At 44.8% G+C, this 19,459-nt stretch overlaps 10 non-coding genes across 10 annotated transcripts; all 10 read left to right on the top strand.

Annotated features, from left to right (window-relative positions):
• Positions 1 to 6,701: 6,701 nt before the first annotated feature.
• LOC137564810 (U4 spliceosomal RNA) lies at positions 6,702 to 6,842 on the top strand. Its single transcript, XR_011030881.1, has one exon. It is a non-coding gene; the product is annotated as a U4 spliceosomal RNA (small nuclear RNA).
• A 672-nt stretch (positions 6,843 to 7,514) lies between these two features.
• On the top strand, positions 7,515 to 7,587 carry TRNAK-UUU (transfer RNA lysine (anticodon UUU)). Its single transcript has one exon. It is a non-coding gene; the product is annotated as a tRNA-Lys (tRNA).
• A 303-nt stretch (positions 7,588 to 7,890) lies between these two features.
• TRNAK-UUU (transfer RNA lysine (anticodon UUU)) lies at positions 7,891 to 7,963 on the top strand. The gene has a single exon. It is a non-coding gene; the product is annotated as a tRNA-Lys (tRNA).
• A 1,004-nt stretch (positions 7,964 to 8,967) lies between these two features.
• Positions 8,968 to 9,108, top strand: LOC137564759 (U4 spliceosomal RNA). Its single transcript, XR_011030834.1, has one exon. It is a non-coding gene; the product is annotated as a U4 spliceosomal RNA (small nuclear RNA).
• A 672-nt stretch (positions 9,109 to 9,780) lies between these two features.
• On the top strand, positions 9,781 to 9,853 carry TRNAK-UUU (transfer RNA lysine (anticodon UUU)). The gene has a single exon. It is a non-coding gene; the product is annotated as a tRNA-Lys (tRNA).
• A 303-nt stretch (positions 9,854 to 10,156) lies between these two features.
• On the top strand, positions 10,157 to 10,229 carry TRNAK-UUU (transfer RNA lysine (anticodon UUU)). Its single transcript has one exon. It is a non-coding gene; the product is annotated as a tRNA-Lys (tRNA).
• A 1,004-nt stretch (positions 10,230 to 11,233) lies between these two features.
• LOC137564558 (U4 spliceosomal RNA) lies at positions 11,234 to 11,374 on the top strand. The gene has a single exon (XR_011030658.1). It is a non-coding gene; the product is annotated as a U4 spliceosomal RNA (small nuclear RNA).
• Positions 11,375 to 17,697: 6,323 nt separating this feature from the next.
• On the top strand, positions 17,698 to 17,770 carry TRNAK-UUU (transfer RNA lysine (anticodon UUU)). Its single transcript has one exon. It is a non-coding gene; the product is annotated as a tRNA-Lys (tRNA).
• Positions 17,771 to 18,073: 303 nt separating this feature from the next.
• On the top strand, positions 18,074 to 18,146 carry TRNAK-UUU (transfer RNA lysine (anticodon UUU)). The gene has a single exon. It is a non-coding gene; the product is annotated as a tRNA-Lys (tRNA).
• Positions 18,147 to 19,150: 1,004 nt separating this feature from the next.
• On the top strand, positions 19,151 to 19,291 carry LOC137564699 (U4 spliceosomal RNA). Its single transcript, XR_011030782.1, has one exon. It is a non-coding gene; the product is annotated as a U4 spliceosomal RNA (small nuclear RNA).
• Positions 19,292 to 19,459: the final 168 nt, after the last annotated feature.

Genomic DNA, 19,459 nt, shown 5'->3' with positions numbered 1-19,459 from the left:
TAAACTATTATATAACATTCTCAGCAGAGTTCCACTTTTCCTTACAGCGTATACCATTGTTGTAGTGGAACCGAAAAATTATAAAGTTTGAGCCTTGTGAGGCCTAGTGGTATTCAAAAGTTAGGAGAGGGTGTCTACCCAGACACTCCCCGCCTATCCCCGTAGATCAGAAAAGAGAAGAAGATAGAGAAGAAAAGTAAAGAGAGGAGTCAACCATGAGACCATTACCTATTCCAGACACACCTAAAAGCATAACATTCAAAAGGATATATCACCCCACACCTTATTGAACACATACATTTTATCCTGTATTCTAGCAGTCAAATATTCCAGGTTATATACATATTTAATTCTTGCTTGAAATTCTGACATAGTGGGAGGCTGTGCATCCTTCCAATGCTTAGAGATCAAACAGCGTGCAGCTGATAGGAAATGATTTATCAATCTGGATGAGTTATTTTTAATTTTGGGCATGGGTTTGGCAAGCAGACAGATCCATGGATCCAAAGGGACCTCAATTTCAGTACATCTTTTAATGAAGGCCAGAACTTGTGTCCAAAAGGGTTGGATTATCGGGCAGTCCCACATGATATGGTGTAGCGAACCAGTGTCTCCACAGTTTCTCCAGCATGCCGGGGATATTGAAGGTAGCCATTTGTTAAGACGCACCGGAGTTTTGTACCACAACATCATAATTTTGTAGATATTTTCCTTAGTTTGGACGCAAATGGATGTTTTCGCTGCGTTCTGCCAGATCTTTAGCCAGGATTCTGGTGTAGTTGTTGTGTGAAACGCTTGGTCCCAATATTGCATATATTTATGTTGGAGATCCGGATGGTGTCTCTTGGGGTCATTTAGCCACGTGTAGAGCATGGAGATAAGGCCTTTTTGTTTGGGGCCTCCTTCCCAAATTGACTCCAATTCCGATTTTTGTGGGAATTCCATGGAGGAGGACACAGTGCATATAAAGTGGCGGATTTGTAAGTACTGTAAATAGTAAGAGTCAGATAGATTTAATTTTTCTTTTAGTGTGTCGTATGAGTACAGTTTTCCAGTGAAGGGGTCTAGAAGGTCTCTTATGCACAGAATGTTCTTGGTCTTCCATATTGAGGTTGTTGCTATTTTTAAACCTGGAGTAAATGCAGGATTGCCGAATATAGGGATGTAGCTAGAGTTCCTAGTAAACAAAGTGATACGTTTCCCTAAAGAGAACCATAAGCGGGTGTTAGAGGACACAGAGGAGTAAATTTTGTGTGGTAAATAGCTGTTTCCTAACTGATTCCAGAGTAAGGCACTTGGATGATATGGTTTGAGGACCTGAAACTCTATCTGAGCCCATCTAGCATGTGGGCCACGTTCCCACCAGGCCACCATCTGTCTAAATTGCCCAGCAACATAATAATTGTATAAGTTTGGCACTGAGAGTCCACCGGCATGTCTTTGGAGAGTAAGTATTGGTCTGGCAATGCGGGGGGGTCTACAGTGCCAAATAAATCTGAACAATGCTCTCTGTAGTGGAATCAAAAATGATTTGGGGATCCAAAAAGGAATTGCTGAGAATACATATAACAGCTTGGGAAGAGAATTCATTTTAAATGATGCCATACGACCAAACCAAGAAATATGATAATCTTCCCATCTGTGGAGATCCGAGATTACTCTGTTTATAATGGGAGTAACATTGTGCTTTATAAGATTTGAAGTAAGTGAAGTAACCTGGATGCCAAGATATTTTATAGTAGACTCTTGCCATTTATATGAGAAGCTAGACTTTAGGGTATTCATGGTTTGTGGCGTTAAGTAAAAAGGAAGAATTTCCGATTTAGTGGCATTTATTTTGTAGTTTGATAGCTGGCCGTACCTGGAGAGCTCTGCATGTAATACAGGGAGGGAGATTATAGGATTTACAAGGGACAGAAGGACATCGTCCGCGTATAGTGAAATTTTAAAGGTGGACCTACCTATTGTGATGCCCGTTATATCAGGGTTGTCCCTTATCCTTGCAGCCAGTGGCTCTATGGATAAGGCAAAAAGCAATGGGGACAGGGGACAGCCCTGCCTGGTTCCATTGGAGATATGGAAATAATCATTAGGATTGGTATACGGAATCTTTATAGCTACTTTAGGATTTGAGTATAATTTATGGATAGCATTTAGATAAATACCTCCTATACCCATTTTATCCATGGTTTGGAACAGGAAATCCCAACTTAGCCTATCAAAGGCTTTTTCTGCGTCCAAACCAAGGAGGACGGTTGGAAGTTTATAGAAATTGATATGATCAATTAGGTTAACTATTCTGCGGATGTTATCTCCTGCATATCTCCCAGTTATAAATCCGACTTGGTCGGCATTAATTAAGGATGGCATCATGGGGGAGAGCCTGTTGGCAAGTATTTTTGAGAATATTTTCAAATCTGCGTTCAGGAGAGAGATTGGCCTATAGTTAGTCATCTCTAATGGGTCCCTATCAGGCTTGGGAATAAGTACCATGTGAGATTGTGTCATAGTCTCTGGGATATTTTCTGCCCCCATGAAGCCATTAAAAAGGGTAGTCAGTTTGGGTGTGAGGATTGACTTAAATTTTTTATAATAGGCCACTGAGAAGCCATCGGGTCCTGGCGCTTTATGTGGTTGTAGGTTTTTGAGAACCTCAAAAACCTCTTCACTGTCTATTTCTTGATTGAGAGCTTCTAATTGGGCCTGTGAGATGCGTGGGAGCTTACAGGATTCTAAATAATTAGAGATGTCGGTTAACGCTGGAGAATGTTGACCGGTGGAATCAATTAGATTGTATATAGATTTGAAATAGTTTTTAAATAAAGTTGATATGACCCGTAGGTCGTAATGAGTAGTGCCTCTTTTATCCTTGAGTGCAAAGACTGCATTTCTAGATTTTATGTCCCTCAGTTTCTTTGCAAGGATTGTATGTGCCTTGTTACCCCTTTCATAGAAAAGCTGTCTAGTGAATAAAAGTGCTTTTTCTACCCTGACATATTGCAGTTCAGCCAATTCTTTGCGTTTTAATTCCAATTGGGCCAGGGTGTTTTTTTTCGGGGATTTTTTATGGCTTTCTTCTAGTTCCATAATATTATCCAGTAAAACTTTAATTTTCTGGTGATATTCCCTGTTTTTTGCGCTAGCTATACCAATTAATTTCCCTCTAATACAAGATTTATGGGCTTCCCAAACTGTGGAAAATTGGGGGACCGAACCTTCATTAATGTCGAAATAATTTTTAAGGCTTTCTTCAACACTGAGAACTGTTTCCTCATCCGTTAGTAAACTATCATTCAATCTCCAGACTGAGGGAATCTGAGGGTTACGTGCTAAATTTAAGATCAGCTCCACCGGGGCGTGATCTGACCAAGTTATTGGACCAATCTTAGAAGAAGTTAAAGTCGAGAGTAAGGTTGGAGAAATAAAAAAATAATCAAGTCTGGAGTATGAGGACGAAGTGTGTGAAAAGAAGGTGTAATCTAATTCCGTAGCATGCAGAGCTCTCCAGGCATCTATATATCCAAATAGTTTTAACAGGGTCCTAAATTGGCGGGCTACTTTACAGATTGAGGGGAATGAGAGCGGTTGAAGATCAGATTTCCTATCTTTAGTAGGTGAAATTATTAGATTAAAATCACCACCCAGAATGATGTTAGGGCACCTCAGTTTTTCTATTTTCAAAAGGACCTTTTCTACAAATTGCAATTGATGATCGTTGGGGGCGTAGATGGAGGCTAAGGCTACCTGAACGCCATGCAAAGAACCTTCCACTATTAGATAGCGTCCCTTGGGATCACTGTGCATCTTAGAAAGTATGAATGGACATTTGTGATGTATTAAAAGGGCTACCCCCGCTTTTTTAACATTGGCACTAGCTAAATAGGCGGTAGGGTATGTTTTGCTTTTTAGGTAACCAGGTTTCTGGGAGGAAAATCTAGTTTCCTGTAGGAATATAAAATCTGCTTTGGAGCGTTCCAGATCCTTTAAGGCTAGATATCTTTTGCGCACAGAATTTAACCCTTTGGTATTTAAGGTTAGTACTTTTACCATTTTGTATTGTGGTGGGGTATAGCTGAATGAATGCCTGGGTCCCAAGGGAGGCTTAAGGTAATATAGGTATTATATGTATGGCAGGCCCCATGGTTGACAAAGGAGATAGAAGAGAGAGGAGTGAAGATAAGAGAAGAAGATAAAGAGAAAAGAATACCCTGGGGATAGATTACCCCCTGGATTAACACGCTTAGTCTAATACATTTGCTAACTGCATTTAAACCTGTAAAATGAAAAAAGATTAATTGCAACAAGCAAAGAGCAAATAATGCAGTGAAAACAGCTATAATATTAAGTATTGCAAGGGTGCCAGCACTCCCTGCTTGGACGCGACCCACTTCGCGCCACAGAGGGGGTAGCATGAGGACTACGTCAGAATCAGGCCTTTCAGGCCTACCGCGGCGGGGCCGCCACTACAATAGGAAAGAGAGGAGTTCCCATCACATTTATGATTAAGGAGCGTCGTTATTAATGATCGGATCCAGCAGTGTAGCTCAGTCATATGTGTGGTTTGGAGATCTATTTGAAGGAAGAATCGGAGACACATTTCCTTTCGGTGTAGGAGATGTTGCTTTTGCTGTCTTCGGCATTTTTAGACCCAGTCCTTTTAAGAGATCCGGTGCGTCTGAAGGGTCAGCTATAGCATGGTAGGTGCCGTCTTTAACTGCTATTAGCTTGAAGGGGTATCCCCAACGGTATTGAATTCCTTTATCACGCAGTAAAGTGGTTACTGGTTTTAGCTTGCGGCGTTTAGCCAGCGTGATTGGAGAAATGTCACTAAAAATCTGTAGATCGTGGCCTTTAAAATTGTAAGAAGACATGTTTCTTATCGCAAAGGATATAGCATCTTTTGCCTCAAAATAGTGGAAGCGGGCCACTATGTCTCTTAATAAGGGAGCTCCCTCGGGTCTTGGGCCTATCGCTCTATGCGCCCGATCAAAGCGCCACATAGATCGGTCCATATCCGGGCAGATTGTGCTGCAAAGCTCAGTTAAATATGTCTTAATGTCCGCAGGTTTGACTGTGTCCGGGACCCCCCTGAATCTTAGATTGGACCTACGGTCACGATTCTCGTGGTCTTCCTGGGCCCTTTGCATGTCTGCAACTGTGTCAGTCAGCTTACCGTTCTCCTCCTCGAGCTTGGTGCAGCGTTTCTGAAGGTCCTCTACATCCAGCTCAACTTTTGAGGTGCGGTTCGCTACCAGGGAGACTACGGACCGGAGGTCAGCAAGTGCCGCAGCCACTGCTTCCTTCACGGTAGAGGAGATCGTTTTTTGAAAATCCGCCAGGCAGGCTTCAAGGACTGGTTTAGTAACGTAGTCCACGGATTCTCCCCTCTGTGCTTTGGACGCCATCTTTGATTGCGCAGTAGGTTGTACAGGCCTCAGGAAGTAAGAGTCTAGTTTGCGACTTTCAGGGGCGGCCAGCCGTTTAGAACGTCTCATGCGGGATCAGCGGGTTATCACAAGCCCGAATCCGGAGGATTCAATCCTGTTGCGCGGGTTCTGAAGCTGAGCACAGGCTTTATAGAGCGGCCACGCCACGGAGCACTTAGCCTAAGCAGCCATCTTCCTTCGCGCCGCGCATGCGCCCCAGAGCATCAGACTTTTAATCTGAGGGTCCAGGGTTCAAGTCCCTGTTCAGGCGATGCCTTTCCTTTACCCCATGCTCATTGGCCATCACTTCCGCTACCTGAGTTCCCTCTGCAACTGCTGCCTCTTGCGTGCTTTGCTTGCAGTAAGCCATAACCGAAACATCAGCCGCTTTCTGTGCATCCCCCGAACTCTCACAGCCTCCCTGCGTCTTGAATCTATTTCTCTTCAACTTTTTCTGCTGTGATATTAAACATGGATTATTCCATGCATAAAAGAGGCATCAAACCGTCAACATTATGCTGGGAATACACCATAAGTTTTTTCAGCAGATAGATGGTTCCATAGATAATTTCCAACATGTCCGATCTTATTATCGATCCTTTTTCTCATCGATTTCTCATAGAAATGAATGGAAATTGATCAGAAAAGATAAGAATCGGAAAGTCGATTGGAAATAAGATCGGATAGTAATCGACTGAAAAATGTCGTCGTGTATTCCCAGCATTAGAGTAATTTGCCGATCCCTTCTCCAGCCTGCACATCTACCCTCAAAGCAGCAATGGAAGGAGCTTCATGCTTACCATGAGCATCAGAAAATTTAACAGCTCACGTACCATCTCTCTCCTCCAGTAACCTGCAACCACCAAGACTTTGGCCAACTCCCAAGCACCTCTAGCCAGCGCAGCTTACCAGTACTTCCAGGCACAATAATCACAGGCCCAATTATCAGCACACATGGCAGTGACGTAGACTCATTACTCCATTTTTCAAATTGTATTTTTCATGTATTTTACAAGTGCGGGACTGGCCCACTTGGCAGCCTGCTCCACAAAACACTATGCTGGCATCCCTGGCAGGCTTTGTTTTGCCCTCTTTGCCGCCTTTTCAAATGCTAAGACTCTTTAGCCGCTTATTAACAATGCTTGTTTAGTGGCTGTCTAATTAGCATATGGCATCCCATGACCCTCAGCGGAACACTGTAAACTGCGTTTGTCTCTCCTTAAGGTGATTCCTTTATCCAAGAAAGAGGGGATATTTGCTGGCATTAGCTTGGCTAACTTTGCGCAGTGGCAGTATCATAGCCAATGAGATTCAACCGAGGCGTGATTATTGCTAATTGAAAACTTTTCCCAATACCCCGCCATGATGACTTGAAATATAGTCAGCATCGGTAATTTTTGACAGTCTCTTCGGAGACTGACTAAGGTGTTTACCAACAGAGAAAGGATTATCTTCAAGGTGCATGATGACTGAGCAGTGCTCGTGTGGTAGTACCGTGGCTGGCACAATAACAACATTTCGTAGCACCTCTTATCTCCAAATCAGTCTTGGCCACAAAATGCTCACTTGTCAGCGTTCTTTCATGAGGGTGAGGTCCAGTGTCTTACTCTCTGGCAAATTTATAAACACCAGCAGGATGACTAAAATGACAAAAGTCCACTTTTCATCTGCAGGTTGCTACTTTTCTAATGCCACATTCCTAAGAGAGAGAACAGTGTTGTTTCTCAGAGGTCTGGCCTGAAAAATTTGGAGGTCACAAGCTCCATTTATTTGCGCTAGATACGATCCCGTGGCCTCTCGCTAGCTCTTTCTGCAAGCGTTGTTGGGGTGCTCAGAAACAGAGCACCGCTGACATTTAGGTTTCGCCGGCCTATAGCTTCTTCTGGCTGGTGTACCATTGTTTTAAAAGTGTCAACAATCAGCCAAGGTGAAGAACCTGATGGTTGAAGGAAACAACAGCGCATTCTGCTGTTTCCCGGCTATCTAGGTGCTATAGACTGCTCATGACTTGCACTAGACCTTAACTTGCGCCCAGCCTGGAAATACTGTAGCTAAACTTTGAGCTGCTGGTGATCGCACCTTTTCAGAGCCTGGATAGTTCAGTCGGTAGAGCATCAGACTTTTAATCTGAGGGTCCAGGGTTCAAGTCCCTGTTCAGGTGATGCTCTCTGCCTTTCGTTGTGCTTCGTGTCCTCTCCCTATCTTCCTCAACTGCAGCCTCTTGCGTGCTCCGCTTGCACCAGGCCAAAACACCGATGTCGGCCGCTTTCCATGCCTTCGCTGATTGGTGGCTACCTTTCTAATGCCACCTTCCAAATCAAGTACAGTTTTATTCTTTCAGAGATCTGACCTAGAAAATGTAGAGGTCGCAGGCTATAGCCAGCTCAGGGCATGTACTAGACCTTCCGTCCATCCTGCTTGGAATAACTGACTTTTGAGCTGCTGGTGAAGCTCAGCTTCCAGGGCCTGGATAGCTCAGTCGGTAGAGCATCAGACTTTTAATCTGAGGGTCCAGGGTTCAAGTCCCTGTTCAGGCGATGCCTTTCCTTTACCCCATGCTCATTGGCCATCACTTCCGCTACCTGAGTTCCCTCTGCAACTGCTGCCTCTTGCGTGCTTTGCTTGCAGTAAGCCATAACCGAAACATCAGCCGCTTTCTGTGCATCCCCCGAACTCTCACAGCCTCCCTGCGTCTTGAATCTATTTCTCTTCAACTTTTTCTGCTGTGATATTAAACATGGATTATTCCATGCATAAAAGAGGCATCAAACCGTCAACATTATGCTGGGAATACACCATAAGTTTTTTCAGCAGATAGATGGTTCCATAGATAATTTCCAACATGTCCGATCTTATTATCGATCCTTTTTCTCATCGATTTCTCATAGAAATGAATGGAAATTGATCAGAAAAGATAAGAATCGGAAAGTCGATCGGAAATAAGATCGGATAGTAATCGACTGAAAAATGTCGTCGTGTATTCCCAGCATTAGAGTAATTCGCCGGATCCCTTCTCCAGCCTGCACATCTACCCTCAAAGCAGCAATGGAAGGAGCTTCATGCTTACCATGAGCATCAGAAAATTAACAGCTCACGTACCATCTCTCTCCTCCAGTAACCTGCAACCACCAAGACTTTGGCCAACTCCCAAGCACCTCTAGCCAGCGCAGCTTACCAGTACTTCCAGGCACAATAATCACAGGCCCAATTATCAGCACACATGGCAGTGACGTAGACTCATTACTCCATTTTTCAAATTGTATTTTTCATGTATTTTACAAGTGCGGGACTGGCCCACTTGGCAGCCTGCTCCACAAAACACTATGCTGGCATCCCTGGCAGGCTTTGTTTTGCCCTCTTTGCCGCCTTTTCAAATGCTAAGACTCTTTAGCCGCTTATTAACAATGCTTGTTTAGTGGCTGTCTAATTAGCATATGGCATCCCAGGACCCTCAGCGGAACACTGTAAACTGCGTTTGTCTCTCCTTAAGGTGATTCCTTTATCCAAGAAAGAGGGGATATTTGCTGGCATTAGCTTGGCTTACTTTGCGCAGTGGCAGTATCATAGCCAATGAGGTTCAACCGAGGCGTGATTATTGCTAATTGAAAACTTTTCCCAATACCCCGCCATGATGACTTGAAATATAGTCAGCATCGGTAATTTTTGACAGTCTCTTCAGAGACTGACTAAGGTGTTTACCAACAGAGAAAGGATTATCTTCAAGGTGCATGATGACTGAGCAGTGCTCGTGTGGTAGTACCGTGGCTGGCACAATAACAACATTTCGTAGCACCTCTTATCTCCAAATCAGTCTTGGCCACAAAATGCTCACTTGTCAGCGTTCTTTCATGAGGGTGAGGTCCAGTGTCTTACTCTCTGGCAAATTTATAAACACCAGCAGGATGACTAAAATGACAAAAGTCCACTTTTCATCTGCAGGTTGCTACTTTTCTAATGCCACATTCCTAAGAGAGAGAACAGTGTTGTTTCTCAGAGGTCTGGCCTGAAAAATTTGGAGGTCACAAGCTCCATTTATTTGCGCTAGATACGATCCCGTGGCCTCTCACTAGCTCTTTCTGCAAGCGTTGTTGGGGTGCTCAGAAACAGAGCACCGCTGACATTTAGGTTTCGCCGGCCTATAGCTTCTTCTGGCTGGTGTACCATTGTTTTAAAAGTGTCAACAATCAGCCAAGGTGAAGAACCTGATGGTTGAAGGAAACAACAGCGCATTCTGCTGTTTCCCGGCTATCTAGGTGCTATAGACTGCTCATGACTTGCACTAGACCTTAACTTGCGCCCAGCCTGGAAATACTGTAGCTAAACTTTGAGCTGCTGGAGATCGCACCTTTTCAGAGCCTGGATAGCTCAGTCGGTAGAGCATCAGACTTTTTATCTGAGGGTCCAGGGTTCAAGTCCCTGTTCAGGCGATGCTCTCTGCCTTTCGTTATGCTTCGTGTCCTCTCCCTATCTTCCTCAACTACAGCCTCTTGCGTGCTCCGCTTGCACCAGGCCAAAACACCGATGTCGGCCGCTTTCCATGCCTTCGCTGATTGGTGGCTACCTTTCTAATGCCACCTTCCAAATCAAGTACAGTTTTATTCTTTCAGAGATCTGACCTAGAAAATGTAGAGGTCGCAGGCTATAGCCAGCTCAGGGCATGTACTAGACCTTCCGTCCATCCTGCTTGGAATAACTGACTTTTGAGCTGCTGGTGAAGCTCACCTTCCAGGGCCTGGATAGCTCAGTCGGTAGAGCATCAGACTTTTAATCTGAGGGTCCAGGGTTCAAGTCCCTGTTCAGGCGATGCCTTTCCTTTACCCCATGCTCATTGGCCATCACTTCCGCTACCTGAGTTCCCTCTGCAACTGCTGCCTCTTGCGTGCTTTGCTTGCAGTAAGCCATAACCGAAACATCAGCCGCTTTCTGTGCATCCCCCGAACTCTCACAGCCTCCCTGCGTCTTGAATCTATTTCTCTTCAACTTTTTCTGCTGTGATATTAAACATGGATTATTCCATGCATAAAAGAGGCATCAAACCGTCAACATTATGCTGGGAATACACCATAAGTTTTTTCAGCAGATAGATGGTTCCATAGATAATTTCCAACATGTCCGATCTTATTATCGATCCTTTTTCTCATCGATTTCTCATAGAAATGAATGGAAATTGATCAGAAAAGATAAGAATCGGAAAGTCGATCGGAAATAAGATCGGATAGTAATCGACTGAAAAATGTCGTCGTGTATTCCCAGCATTAGAGTAATTCGCCGGATCCCTTCTCCAGCCTGCACATCTACCCTCAAAGCAGCAATGGAAGGAGCTTCATGCTTACCATGAGCATCAGAAAATTAACAGCTCACGTACCATCTCTCTCCTCCAGTAACCTGCAACCACCAAGACTTTGGCCAACTCCCAAGCACCTCTAGCCAGCGCAGCTTACCAGTACTTCCAGGCACAATAATCACAGGCCCAATTATCAGCACACATGGCAGTGACGTAGACTCATTACTCCATTTTTCAAATTGTATTTTTCATGTATTTTACAAGTGCGGGACTGGCCCACTTGGCAGCCTGCTCCACAAAACACTATGCTGGCATCCCTGGCAGGCTTTGTTTTGCCCTCTTTGCCGCCTTTTCAAATGCTAAGACTCTTTAGCCGCTTATTAACAATGCTTGTTTAGTGGCTGTCTAATTAGCATATGGCATCCCATGATCCTCAGCGGAACACTGTAAACTGCGTTTGTCTCTCCTTAAGGTGATTCCTTTATCCAAGAAAGAGGGGATATTTGCTGGCATTAGCTTGGCTAACTTTGCGCAGTGGCAGTATCATAGCCAATGAGGTTCAACCGAGGCGTGATTATTGCTAATTGAAAACTTTTCCCAATACCCCGCCATGATGACTTGAAATATAGTCAGCATCGGCAATTTTTGACAGTCTCTTCGGAGACTGACTAAGGTGTTTACCAACAGAGAAAGGATTATCTTCAAGGTGCATGATGACTGAGCAGTGCTCGTGTGGTAGTACTGTGGCTGGCACAATAACAACATTTCGTAGCACCTCTTATCTCCAAATCAGTCTTGGCCACAAAATGCTCACTTGTCAGCGTTCTTTCATGAGGGTGAGGTCCAGTGTCTTACTCTCTGGCAAATTTATAAACACCAGCAGGATGACTAAAATGACAAAAGTCCACTTTTCATCTGCAGGTTGCTACTTTTCTAATGCCACATTCCTAAGAGAGAGAGCAGTGTTGTTTCTCAGAGGTCTGGCCTGAAAAATTTGGAGGTCACAAGCTCCATTTATTTGCGCTAGATACGATCCCGTGGCCTCTCGCTAGCTCTTTCTGCAAGCGTTGTTGGGGTGCTCAGAAACGGGAAAATTGATACTTACCTGTAATTTTCCTTTCCTGGTGCATCTCCATGTCGGCATACTCATGGGTTAGCTCCGCCCCTCTAACCCCTATAGGACCAATCAAAATTCTATATATATATGGTCCCTACCCCTTCCACCTCATTCTAATAATTTAGAACTCAGACACGATGGACCAGGGTGGGACGTATGCCGACATGGAGATGCACCAGGAAAGGAAAATTACAGGTAAGTATCAATTTTCCCGTTTCCCTGGTGCCTCCATGTCGGCATACTCATGGGATTTGCATAGTAGTAATAAGAGACCAAACGGGTGGGTGCTATCAACAATTATTTATGTACTGCTGATAAAACATTCTGTCCAAATTTAACAGAAGTCAACAGAGCTGGATTCACTCTGTAATGATTTATAAATGTGTTAGGCGATGACCAATTTGCTGCCTTGTAAATATTTATCAACGAGACTCCAGTCGCTGCTGCCCAAGAGGAAGAGATACTCCGCGTCGAATGTGCTGAGGTAGAAGAAGGTGCTTCTGACCCTCTGGCTCTATACGCTTCCTTAATCAGTCGGACCAGCCATGCTGCTATGGTCCTAATGGCGACTTCCTTTCCTTTCCTTGGACCTGCTGGATTCACAAACAGGTGATCCGAATTTCGGAATGTACTGGTTACCTGAAGATACAATTGCAACCATATTGCCACATCTAACGGATGTCCATTAGGAAACCCATCTTCCATAGGAAAGGCCGGCAACGTCCACTCCTGATTCAGATGCTTTATTGATATCACTTTTGGAAGGAAATGTGACATTGGTCTTAGTACCACTCTGTCTTGAAAGAAGCTCAAGAAGGGTTCTTTCCAACTCAGTGCCCTTATTTCTGATACCCTTCTTCCTAATGAAATTGCGATCAGAAAGGCCATCTTTAAGGTCATGTTCCACACTGAACAGTTCTCTGGAGGTTCAAATACTTCAGAAGATAAATATTCAAGAACCAAGGGAAGATCCCAACTTGGACATATTTTCTGTAACGGCGGTCTCAACTTCATGATGGCCTGGAAAAACTGCTGCACCAATCTGTGTGATGCCAGTTGTGAACCGACTAATGCTGATATTGCTGAAACCTGTACTCTGAGTGTTCTTACAGTCAGTCCTATATCGAAACCTGTTTGCAGGAACTCCAAGACGTGTGGTACTGAGGGAGTAAGGTAATCCACTCTCTTCTGTAAAGAGAACTCAATAAATCTTCTCCATACTCTATAGTAGGTATTATTTGTAGAGGACTTTCTTGCTTTTAGCAATGTTTCTGCCACTGTTTGTGAAAATCCTGCTTTCAACAAATTTTCCCTCTCAATCTCCACGCAGTCAACGATATTCTGTGAATATGCTGATGTCTCAGTTCTCCTTGCGACAAGAGGTCTGATAACAGGGGAAGCTTCCAATGGGGTGCCACTGACATCTTGAGAAGTAACGGAAACCATGGCCTCTTTGGCCAGAATGGAGTTATCACTATCGCTTCCACATTCTCTGCTTGAAGTCTGTTCAAGAACCTCAATATAAGCGGAGTCGGGGGAAAAGCGTAGATCATATTCGCCCTCCATGCCTGAGTCATTGCGTCCACTCCCTCCGCCTTCTTGGACGGGAATCTGGAGAAGAACCTTGGCAATTGGCAGTTCAGATCTGAGGCGAACAAATCCAGTTGCGGCAGACCCCAACGTTGCACTAGCATCTGGAAGATTTCCTTTTTCAACATCCATTCGTTGTTCTCGATCCGGTTTCTGGACAAAAAATCTGCACGTGCATTCTGAGTCCCTGGAATGTACACAGCTCTTAGTGACAATAGACTCTTCTCTGCCCACCGCATGAGTGGTTCCACTTCCTTCATTAGAGACTTGCTCCTGGTGCCTCCCTGCTTCTGCACGTAGGCCACTGCCGCCTTGTTGTCCATTTGGATACAAACTGCATGTCCGTTCAATAGATGAGCAAAGGCTTGAGTTGCCCTGTAAGCTGCTCTCAATTCCAGAATATTGGACACAACCTTCGTCTGGGGATTGTCCCATCTCCCTTGGGCCCATTTGTTCATACAATGTGCTCCCCAGCCCATCCTGCTGGCATCCGATGTAACAATGATCCAGTGATATGGAGATAACTGATTGGCATTGCATAAGTTCTGCTGCTGCATCCACCACAGAAGGGACATTCTGACTTTTTGAGATATCTTGATTAACTGTGTCATCGAGTGATGGTTCCATTGACTTAGAAATAACTCTTGCAGAGGTCTCATGTGCCACCTGCTCCATTTCACCATTGCTATGGCTGACGACATTAATCCTAGCACATGCATACATGTTCTTGCCGTCAGTGAGTGTTGATGGAAAATCCATCTGACTTTGTGAATCAGGTCTTGAACCTTTGCGTCTGGTAGGGATACTGAATCGTTCACCGTATTGAACACTGCTCCTAGATATGTCAGTATTCTGCTCGGTTCGAACTGGCTTTTGCTTAGATTGATAACCCAACCCAAGTCGGTCAGGAAGTCTATTACTTTCTTTGAGTCTTTCAGTAGATCTTCTTTGGATCTTGCCACTATCAGAATGTCGTCCAGGTAATGATGAGCTTTTACCCCCTGAGTCCTTAGTTCGGCTATTGCTGACACCAGTATCTTTGTAAATGTCCGAGGAGAGGTTGAAAGACCGAATGGCAGCGAACAGAACTGTAGATGGTTGTTCCCTAGAGAAAATCTTAGATACTTTTGATATCGATGATGTATGGGTATATGGTAATAGGCATCTTGAAGGTCTATGGACATCATCCAGTCGCCCGGGGATATTGCCAATATTATCGATTGTAATGATTCCATCTTGAATCTGGGCACCTTTATCGACTTGTTCAGATATTTCAGATCTATAACCGGCCTGAATCCTGCTGATTTCTTCTGTACCATAAACAGAGGCGAATAGATCCCTTCGAATTTTTCCGAAGTCGGCACCGGTAATACTACTTTCTGTCGTACCAAGGATTGGACGTATTTCAGCAATACCTGCTTTTTCTCTGGATCTGCCGGGATTCTTGTAGGAACCCATCTGTCTTGCGGTAACCTCCGAAAAGTCCATTTGTGCCCATTCTTTATCACCGAATGTACCCATGGGTCTCGAATCTTCTCCACCCAAACTTTGACAAAAGATCTTAGCCTTGATCCTTCTGTCACTGTCTGGGCGGGCGCACCTTCAAAAAGGCTGCTTTTGCTGTCCTCCGGGCTTGATTGACGATTTTATGGACCTTGCCAGGTTAGCCTGAGTGCTTCTCCAGTTCTTCCTAAATGACCTTCCTGGTCTATAACTCTTGGCGTCAGAGAATCTGTTTGTCGGCTGTCTTTTTGTACTTGGATAGTTCTTCTTTACTGGTCTATCTTGCGGTAGCAGTCCCGATTTTCCTCCTGTCACTCTTGTAATGGCCTTGTCCATTTCTTTGCCAAACAGTGACGAACCATCAAAAGGAATCTTCACCCAGCTCTGCTTTGATCCCATATCTGCCTTCCAGTGCTTCAGCCATAAGGCCCTTTTAGCCGTTACCGAGTTCAGCATTACTCTAGACGCAGCCCTCAAGGTATCCATTGCGGCCTCACTGATGAAGTCAGCTGCAAGCTTCAAATCATCTAATGCTGTAATTATCTCTGATGGATCCACTCCTTTCTCAATTGCCTCTTCTATATTGGAGATCCAGACACTTAATGCCTTTCCAACCGATGTCAGTGCTATAGCCGGTTTACAGATTTGTCCTGTTGTAAGATAGACTTTCTTCAAATCATTATCAATTCTCCTATCCAGGATATCCTGGAAAGTTACTGTATTCTCCATTGGTAGGGTGACATGCTTCATTAATCTTGAGAGTGAGGCATCAATTATCGGTGGAGAGGATAAGAAAGGAGCTTCTTCTTCTTTAATTGGATACAGCTTCGAAAACTTATTATGTAGGGAAGTCTTGTTCTCCACTTTCTCCCATTCCTCCAACACGATATTTTTAATTTCTCTCATCAAGGGAAAGGAACAATGCTTTTTAGACAGATGAGTATAGTACTCCTTATTCTGCGGTTGTTCCTCAGGAGGGTCCTTCCATTCCAGAGCCTCCTTTACTGCAGAGATAAAAGGTGCCGTAAGAGAGAAACTAAAGAGGCCTGAAGACAATTCCTCGTCTGATGCCTCTGGATCTGGTTGCCTTTCCGTCGTATTTGCCTCAGCTTGTGACGTACTTGCTGATGAGGAGAGTGTGGCTACTTCCTCTCTCACTACTCTCCTTATTACTTCCACCAGATCTTCTGTCTTTGCTTCATTCTCTTTTGCCACTTGACCTAGGCAAGATGAGCATAAGGTTTTTCCCCGCATAGCCACCCCCGGGCATGCCCAGCACTGGCCCTTATCTGGCATTGATCGCTTTCTCGGGGATCTAGATCTGGATCTTGAAAGGCGTGATGCTCTATGTTGTTTATCGTAATAGGTTGAAGGGCCATAATGAGATCCTGATCTTGACTGTCTGCTTCGGTAAGATCCTCCACTTCTGTGCCGTGACGGTGACCGAGGGCTATTAGCACCTCCTTGTCCCGGTGGAATCACATAAGAGCTGAAAAACATAATTTATATATTCATGAGCTCAGTGATCCTGCACAAGCAAGCTTTTTATTTATTTTTTTTTTTTTTCTCTCCCCTTACCCAGAAGGTCCATAATGATCGCCAACCTCAGCGGAAGCGTCCACTATAAGGAAAAAAAATAAACAAATAAATACATAAATAACTAAGCAGACATGTTCCTCAAATGATCATTAAGGTATGCTATACACCTATTGCACACCCTAGCAGAAAACTGCTAATTACCTCCAGAATTATCAGAAGCTTCTCCTTCCTCCATTATCCTGTCTCCGGAATGAGGGTAAGCCAACAATACTTTACAACAAATGTGCAAGATAAACAGCAAAACTAGCAGCCCATCCGCCTGCCAGCTGGTCAGCCTTACACTGAGCTATCTGGCCGACTTTAAATAGGCCGCCCCCGCCGTCTCCAGCGTGAGCACGCAATACTAGGGCATTATGCCCACAACAAAGATGGCCGCCGCACTTCCTGGTCCCTCAGATGAGAACTTCCGGCGGCTCGCGCATGCCCAGACGCCATTTCCGCACGCCGGGAACATGCTTCAGAGCTTCTGACCGCTCCAATACCGCTCTGCCCAGAACCAGCCGCCCATCTTACCTGCTTCATCCGCGCAGATGTCGGAACCAAAGCGCGACATTGCTGCTCCGCTCTCCAGCTTCTCTATGCCCTTAGAATCCTCCTGGACGCTTCCACTCCGCATTTAGCTGGAAACTGAGGCGGCTCCACCTGAAATACCCGGTACAGGTACAGGGGTACAATTGGACGCATTTAGCAGCCCATTACACAGGAAGCTTAACCTGTGGTATGGGCAAGGGGAAGAATAAAAAAACCTAAAGAAAAATAGCTTAACCTAAAACTCTAACAGACACAGGTCCTATAGTGTCTGAGGACGGAAAAAAGAATGAGGTGGAAGGGGTAGGGACCATATATATATAGAATTTTGATTGGTCCTATAGGGGTTAGAGGGGCGGAGCTAACCCATGAGTATGCCGACATGGAGGCACCAGGGAAACAGAGCACCGCTGACATTTAGGTTTCGCCGGCCTATAGCTTCTTCTGGCTGGTGTACCATTGTTTTAAAAGTGTCAACAATCAGCCAAGGTGAAGAACCTGATGGTTGAAGGAAACAACAGCGCATTCTGCTGTTTCCCGGCTATCTAGGTGCTATAGACTGCTCATGACTTGCACTAGACCTTAACTTGCGCCCAGCCTGGAAATACTGTAGCTAAACTTTGAGCTGCTGGAGATCACACCTTTTCAGAGCCTGGATAGCTCAGTCGGTAGAGCATCAGACTTTTAATCTGAGGGTCCAGGGTTCAAGTCCCTGTTCAGGCGATGCTCTCTGCCTTTCGTTATGCTTCGTGTCCTCTCCCTATCTTCCTCAACTGCAGCCTCTTGCGTGCTCCGCTTGCACCAGGCCAAAACACCGATGTCGGCCGCTTTCCATGCCTTCGCTGATTGGTGGCTACCTTTCTAATGCCACCTTCCAAATCAAGTACAGTTTTATTCTTTCAGAGATCTGACCTAGAAAATGTAGAGGTCGCAGGCTATAGCCAGCTCAGGGCATGTACTAGACCTTCCGTCCATCCTGCTTGGAATAACTGACTTTTGAGCTGCTGGTGAAGCTCACCTTCCAGGGCCTGGATAGCTCAGTCGGTAGAGCATCAGACTTTTAATCTGAGGGTCCAGGGTTCAAGTCCCTGTTCAGGCGATGCCTTTCCTTTACCCCATGCTCATTGGCCATCACTTCCGCTACCTGAGTTCCCTCTGCAACTGCTGCCTCTTGCGTGCTTTGCTTGCAGTAAGCCATAACCGAAACATCAGCCGCTTTCTGTGCATCCCCCGAACTCTCACAGCCTCCCTGCGTCTTGAATCTATTTCTCTTCAACTTTTTCTGCTGTGATATTAAACATGGATTATTCCATGCATAAAAGAGGCATCAAACCGTCAACATTATGCTGGGAATACACCATAAGTTTTTTCAGCAGATAGATGGTTCCATAGATAATTTCCAACATGTCCGATCTTATTATCGATCCTTTTTCTCATCGATTTCTCATAGAAATGAATGGAAATTGATCAGAAAAGATAAGAATCGGAAAGTCGATCGGAAATAAGATCGGATAGTAATCGACTGAAAAATGTCGTCGTGTATTCCCAGCATTAGAGTAATTCGCCGGATCCCTTCTCCAGCCTGCACATCTACCCTCAAAGCAGCAATGGAAGGAGCTTCATGCTTACCATGAGCATCAGAAAATTAACAGCTCACGTACCATCTCTCTCCTCCAGTAACCTGCAACCACCAAGACTTTGGCCAACTCCCAAGCACCTCTAGCCAGCGCAGCTTACCAGTACTTCCAGGCACAATAATCACAGGCCCAATTATCAGCACACATGGCAGTGACGTAGACTCATTACTCCATTTTTCAAATTGTATTTTTCATGTATTTTACAAGTGCGGGACTGGCCCACTTGGCAGCCTGCTCCACAAAACACTATGCTGGCATCCCTGGCAGGCTTTGTTTTGCCCTCTTTGCCGCCTTTTCAAATGCTAAGACTCTTTAGCCGCTTATTAACAATGCTTGTTTAGTGGCTGTCTAATTAGCATATGGCATCCCATGATCCTCAGCGGAACACTGTAAACTGCGTTTGTCTCTCCTTAAGGTGATTCCTTTATCCAAGAAAGAGGGGATATTTGCTGGCATTAGCTTGGCTAACTTTGCGCAGTGGCAGTATCATAGCCAATGAGGTTCAACCGAGGCGTGATTATTGCTAATTGAAAACTTTTCCCAATACCCCGCCATGATGACTTGAAATATAGTCAGCATCGGTAATTTTTGACAGTCTCTTCGGAGACTGACTAAGGTGTTTACCAACAGAGAAAGGATTATCTTCAAGGTGCATGATGACTGAGCAGTGCTCGTGTGGTAGTACCGTGGCTGGCACAATAACAACATTTCGTAGCACCTCTTATCTCCAAATCAGTCTTGGCCACAAAATGCTCACTTGTCAGCGTTCTTTCAT

The sequence above is a fragment of the Hyperolius riggenbachi genome, chromosome 3 (assembly GCF_040937935.1).
Source record: "Hyperolius riggenbachi isolate aHypRig1 chromosome 3, aHypRig1.pri, whole genome shotgun sequence".
Lineage (NCBI taxonomy): Eukaryota > Metazoa > Chordata > Amphibia > Anura > Hyperoliidae > Hyperolius > Hyperolius riggenbachi.
This window is presented reverse-complemented; position numbering and strand designations above follow the sequence as displayed.